This window comes from Pteropus vampyrus, unplaced genomic scaffold, assembly GCF_000151845.1.
Source record: "Pteropus vampyrus isolate Shadow unplaced genomic scaffold, Pvam_2.0 Scaffold667, whole genome shotgun sequence".
In the NCBI taxonomy this organism is placed as follows: Eukaryota; Metazoa; Chordata; class Mammalia; order Chiroptera; family Pteropodidae; genus Pteropus; species Pteropus vampyrus.
Window position 1 is genome coordinate 379,345 of NW_011889448.1, and position 7,140 is coordinate 386,484.

Consider the following 7,140-nt stretch of genomic DNA (forward strand, 5'->3'; position numbering starts at 1 on the left):
GGAAAGTTATTCAGAACATTTCATCAATTAGTGGAGGAGCAGAGCTCTCGTTCATGCCTTTAACTGTGTTTCTTTGGAGCTAATTAACCCATTTAAAAATCCTGTTATTTGCAACAGTCTACTTTGAAAAATTCCATACATATAGATGTAATGGCTTTGTCCAGTAAATAAGGATAAGAATTGTCACAACATAAGAATTGCCACAACATGAAACAAACATATAGCTGCTCTTTTAAAAACGTTTTTAAAAGTTTTACAAAATCTCTGATTAGAAATAGTAATTAATTATATGTGCCAGTATTCCCCAGAAACCCAAGAAATATACCAAGGCTCTCTTTTTTCCTAAGTGTACTTCAAGGCCAATTTATATTCAACAATTACTGAGGGCATCACCAATTTGTTTGTTACTTATTGTGGAAACAAATGTGCTTAGAGATATTCATTCTTTCTATGTATATTTATTAAGCATCTCTTTCCATGCTTGGCACTGTGCTGGTTGTTGGGGATACAGTGGTTGAATCAGTTATTACAGTTAAAATTTCACATTTTTGTATGATGTATAATTAATGCATTGATTGAATGTATTAATTAATGAATGATAAAATAAAATAGTGACTAAAAGCAACATGACCCCTTATTGAATGGAGGGGTGACACTATTTCTTAGATTTAAACGTTCAACTCACATAGGAGAACTTATGTTTTTTTTGCTTTTGCACAACCTGGGTGAGGTGATTTTAAATCTCCTTATTCTGCTTTTCAAATGTTTCTAGATGCCCTAGAAATTTAAAGTGACTGTCTTACAATGCAATATTTAGAATGCATCTTTTATTGATATGTCTCTGAGCAGCAGTGTTGTAGCTGCATGCTTCAAAATATTCTGATTTTTCTTCCGTATTGTTATGGCCATTTTTTCCCAAATATTAATGATTTCTACATAACTAAGTTCTTCCTTATGGATAAGAACTAACTGCAGAGGGCAGTAACTACTCTGAGTATAAACCCATCAGTGAGACAGTTAATTTAAGCAAGGAGACCAATATGGATAATAGCCGTCATTGCTGTCTTGCTTCCTGACATTTTTCGTCATCAGCATAAGGTCTCGTGTCCTGTCAAGTGACCTCAAATGTAATTGCTTTTCTTATTTCTTAACCCAAACAAATGGAGTTGTTACCACAAAAAAAAAATAGTATGCCTTGTGTCTATTAATATATTTTGCATGTTCTAAATATTATCCATTATTTTTGAGAAAAATCTTATTGTTTAAGGTTCTGTTTGCCACATGTGGTATGAATTGACGAAAATTATTTTTTGAAAAAATTATTAACATAATTGCTACTATAATATAAAACAATATTTATATCCTGTTTAATAAAGACAAAAAACTTTGAATACTTCTGAAATAGGTAAATGATTTTCTTAACAGATATAACAATATTTCATCATGCTCTCTTTTTCCTTAGGTAACCACAATGATTCAGACTCGATTATACCGTTTGGGGCATATTAGAGTTCCACACAGCCATCATATACCTATCAGTAAATTACATCCCACTGGTGAAATTGCTTCATTTTTATTGTTTTCTTCAAAGCACACATTTTGAAAGTTGATCACATGTGCATTTTACTATGAAGGTTTTCAAAGTTCAGAGAAATCTTATTCACTTACGGCTTTCTCACAGTTCTAAATGACCATTTTTAATTTACAAGTTATAAAATAGGTTTCTTAATATGAAAATCAACAAGTACCCAGATAGATACTGAATTTCTAAAGCAAAAAGAATTGAAATATATGAAAAAGTTATAAACTATATATTCTTCCTTTTGTGATTTCTAAATATCTGATTAGTTTGATCCTCAAAAATGACCTCTTCATTCTAACTTCATAATTTCATTTATGAACTCATTAATTAATACTTCCAAAATCCTAATATGTGCCATTAATTCTGTTAGGTATTGGATCTTGTGCTCTAGGAGCTCATATTCTTGTCAGTGAAAGAGATAATTATAACGTGAGATATTTTCTGTAATTGTAACAGAGGTCTTATGGACACGAAGGGCTGGAACAAGGAATTGGCATAGTCATTCTTTATTGAATAAATTAATGAAGAATATTGTCAAAATCAGACTTTAATTCCCCACTTTAAATAATAGATAGAACAACATAGTAAGCTAAGTAGAACCAACCGACAGACATCCTGTAGATCACTCTACTCAGGAGCATCAGAATACATGCTGATTTCAACTGCACATAAAACATTCTATAGAATAGATCATATATGGGGTTATAAAACAAGCCATGATAAATATAAAAGGACATAAATCACACAAAGTATGTTTTCTAACCACAATGGAATAAAATTAGAATAACAGAAAAAAATATGTGATATTCACAAATATGTAGAATTTAAACACAATCTTAAATAACTACTAGGTCAAAGAAAAAAATTAAAAAGTGAATTAGAAAATACTTTGAGATAAATCAAAATTAAAACAGAACTTACTAAACTTAGGTATGCCACAAAAACAGTGCTTAGATGGAAATTTATCACTGTAAATATCTATGTTGAATAATAGAGAGATCTCAAATCAGTAATCTAAGTTCCCATCTTAAGCAACCAGAAAAAGAGCAACTCAAATCCAAAACTAACAGAAAGAATAAAATAATAAATATTAGACTGAAAATAAAAAATAATGGAGGATGGAACAGCAATAGAATAAAATCGACAATATCAACAATCAAAGTTGGTTCTTTGAAAAAGAAATCAAGAAACTGACAACTATTTAGCTACACTGATGAAGGGAAAAAATAAAGACGATCTTATTTGTTACGATCAGGATTTAAAGAGAGGGCATTATCATCAGCCTTAAGTAAACAAAAAAGATTATACTATGAACAATTATATACCAACAAATAAGATAACCTAACTGAAATAAACTCCTAGAAAAGACTTGAGCTACCAAAACAGACTCAAGAAGAAATAGAATATCTGAACAGATCTATAACAAGTACAAAGATTTAATTTGTTAACAAAAATCTTCCCACAAAGAAAATCTCAGGACCAGATAGCTTCATTGATGATTTCTATTAAACATTTAAAGAAGAATTATTACCAATATTTCACAAACTGTGCCATAAAAGTAGAAGAGCTAGGAATACTCCCTATCTTTTTATATATGGCAATCTTAATGTATTACCCAAATCACACAAAGTATCACAAGAAAACTATAAAGAAATATTACTTATACATACAGACACAAAAATCCTCAAAAAAATAAATACTTGCCATACTTAAATGGTTAAAGACTGACAGCTTTCCCTGTAAGACCAAGAACAAGTCAAGGCTGCCTGCTCTCACCATATTTTTTCAATAATTTACTAGAGGGCTATCCAGGACAATTAGGTAAAAAAAAGAAATATAATGTATTCAGATTTGAAAAGAAAAAGAAAAACTACATTTATTTGCAGATGACCTAACAAAATTGGTATAGAAGGAAAAAGTACCAATGTAACTTAATAAAGGCCATATATGACAAACCTTCAGCCAACATTATACTTAATGGTGAAACACTAAAAATCTCCCCTCTAAGATCAGGAAGAAGGCAAGGCTGTCCACTATCACCACTGTTATTCCATATAACATTGGAAGTCCTAGCAAGTGCAATCAGACAAGAGAAAGACTCCACAAGAACACTACTAGTAACTATAAGCAAATACAGTAAAGTCTCTGGATACAAAATCAATGTTCAAAAATACATAGCTTTCCTATACTCTAATAATAAAGTGTCAGAAAAAGAAGTGGAAAAATAATTCTTTTTGCAATTACAACAAAAAGAATAAAATATCTAGGAATAAATTTAATGAAACAAGTGAAGGACCTATATAACGAAAACTATAAGACCCTATTAAAAGAAATCAAAGAAGATACAAAGAAATGGAAAGATATTCTGTATTCTTGGATTAGAAGTATCAACATAGTTAAAATGACCATGTTACCTAAAGCATTATACAGATTTAATGCAATACCCATCAAAATCACATCAGCATTTTTACAAGAAATAGAACAAAAAATCATCAGATTTGTATGGAAGCACAAAAGACTCCGAATTGTCAAAGCCATCCTGAGAAAGAAGAACGAAGCTGGAGGCATCACTCTGCCCAATTTCAAATTATACTACAAAGCAACAATAATCAAAACGACATGGTATTGGCAGCAAAACAGACACATGGACCAGTGGAACAGAATCGAGAGGCCAGAAGTAAACTCATATTTATATGGGCAAATAATTTTTCAACAAAAAAGCCAAAAACATGCAGTGGAGAAAGGAAAGCCTCTTCAATAAATGGTGCTAGGAAAACTGGAAAGCCACCTGCAAAAGAATGAAACTAGACTGTTGTCTATCACCACACACCAAAATTAACTCAAAATGGATAAGGACCTGAATATAAGACCTGAAACAATAAAATGCATAGAAGAAAACATAGGAAATAAACTGAAGGACCTTGGACTTAAAGAGGATTTTATGAATTTAACCTCAAAGACAAGGGAAGTAAAAGCTAAAATAAATGAATGGGACTACATCAAACTAAAAAACCTGCTCAGCAAAAGAAACCATCAACAAGGTAAAGAGAGAATCATCAGAATGGGAAAATATATTTGCAAGCAACACCTCCGATAAGGACCTAATATCCAAAATATACAAAGAACTGTTTTTCCCTTATTTGTCTGGTTCCAATGTCTCAGTATAGCTCTGTCCATCAGTCTCACTCAGGTATTTATCCCAGAAAAATGAAAACATGTTTAAACACAAACCTGTATACAGATGTTTATAGCAACTCTATTCGTAATTGCTAAAACCTAGAAAAAATTCAAAAGTCCTTTAATGACTGCATAGTAAAATAAGACATAGTAGATCCATGTAATAGATTACAATTCATAAATGAAAAGGAACAAACCATTGATACATGCAATAGCTTATCAAAGAATCTTAAAGGCATTATGTTTTATGAAAAAAAGACACTCTCAACAGGTTACAAGCTATATAATTCTATATATATGACATGCTAAACAAAGAAAAACAGGGATTTAGAGCAGATCGGTGACTACCAAGGACTAAGGGTGAAAGGAGTGTCCGACTACAAATGTACAACAGGAAGTTTTTAGCAATGATTGGATTTTTCTGTATCTTTATTATGGTGGTTGTTACAGGAATCTATACCTTTGTTAAAACTGAGAACTATATACCAAATGGTAAGTTATTCCATGAGTAAATACATACATACATACATATATGTCAATTTATCACTAAGTAAATTTAAAACGAACAATCTCTTGGTTTATATAAGTGCTATAGAAATTTAAGGCAGGAGAGGGATCTCTGTGTTTTACTGATCAGATAACACAATGCTGGTATCATAAAACAGGATATAAACCTTGAAAAATAGAATTTCAGAGGATGGAGAGGAGGTAAGAAGGGCATTCTAGCAGTCTAAAGAAAATGAAGATAGCTGAGAGGAAGGGATGCCTGTGACAGTCTCTGAAATTGTGACCCTTTGCATAGACTGAGGCTGAGGACCTGTTTCAAATAGCAGAGAGGAAATCTAGAAAGTCTGAGTAGGCCAACCCTGCTAAGCACTAGGGAACTCCTGAATGCTTCTGATAAGAGAGCTAACATGTTTAAAACAGTGTATAAGGGAGATTAGTTTTATGGCACTCTATAAGGTGGAGTGGAAGTAAATGAAACTAATGAAGAGATAACTGTATTAGCTCAAATATGAAGAGAAAAGCATCCAAGGTAAAATGTTAGTAGCAAGATTGAAATACATTTTTTTAAATCACAGAGTAGCAAATGGTTTCACTGTTAGATATAGTAAAAAATATATGTATAATATCTTGTGACCCATTTTCAACTCTTCATTGTTAATATTTCAAAGTGAGCAAGTGTTTCTAACATTCGTTCTGAAGATCACATTTATTATTGATGAAACCAGTTGAAAATATTTCTCTAAGCCTGAAAAACTCTTTTGAAGGCATTAAATATATTTAGGTTTTAAAAAAAGAATCTAATAACTTGCAAAATTGCAGTTAATTGGCACAAAACGGTTTAATGACAATATTATAATATATTCAAAATGGCCATTGAGAGCCTGTGCTATCAAAGTGGAGAATTCCAATTATAATAGGTGATCAGACATTTCACTGTCCATTAATTTTGACCTAAGTCCACAGATATCACTAATGTAGACCCAGTGTCTTTGTAAAGTTCATTTTTATGGCAAATGCTGGAACCATCTTGAGCTCCACAAAGTACATATAGGCAAGTCATGCCAAAACCATTCTTCTGGCAGTTGTAAAATGAAGAAAATCAATAAGTTATGTCCTGCCCTCCCAATTTCATACTTTCTCCCACCTTGTTCAGCATCAGTGAGGGAAGTATTCAATATGACTTGGGACACAAATCTCTTATTTCTCCACCCATCTAAGTTTAGCAGTCTGTGTTGAGTAGACACGATTAAAACTCATTATGGAAGAATCTAACATATTCAAACAGAAACATATCATTGCTGTAGCATGTGGTGAAGAAAATTAAAATAATTAATAACAATTCCTAGTCAGCATTTCAATATAAATAACAAGAATTTATATTCAGCCAAAATGTACTTAAAATATATTGTCCACATGCATGTGAGAAAAGCTGAAATATATTGTCATGTAGCATATGATATTACAAGTACAATAAGGACAGTTATGGTAGAGAATGAAAATAAGATAGAAAATAGAATTGTGTCACTTAATCATCTGCCTAAAGCATTTCATAAGACAGAGCTTTTAAATCTTACTGAAAAAACAAACAAACAAACAAACATGTGTGTTACAAAATAATATGCATTGGTATATCCACTAAAGACCAATAGAAAAAAATTCCTAAACAATCAATATCTAGTTATTTCCTTTTGCCTCCAACTTTTTTGGTCTTCCCTTTGCATACACTCTATTTTCTATATTTTAATAATTACGCTAAATGCATAAAGTTTGAGCACAAAAGCAATGCTGCTCTAGCTTAAGCCGCGAAAGAAAACCTAATAGGATTTTCCATCTTAAATTTTGTTTCACAGTGGAGCATAAATTGCTTTTGCAAA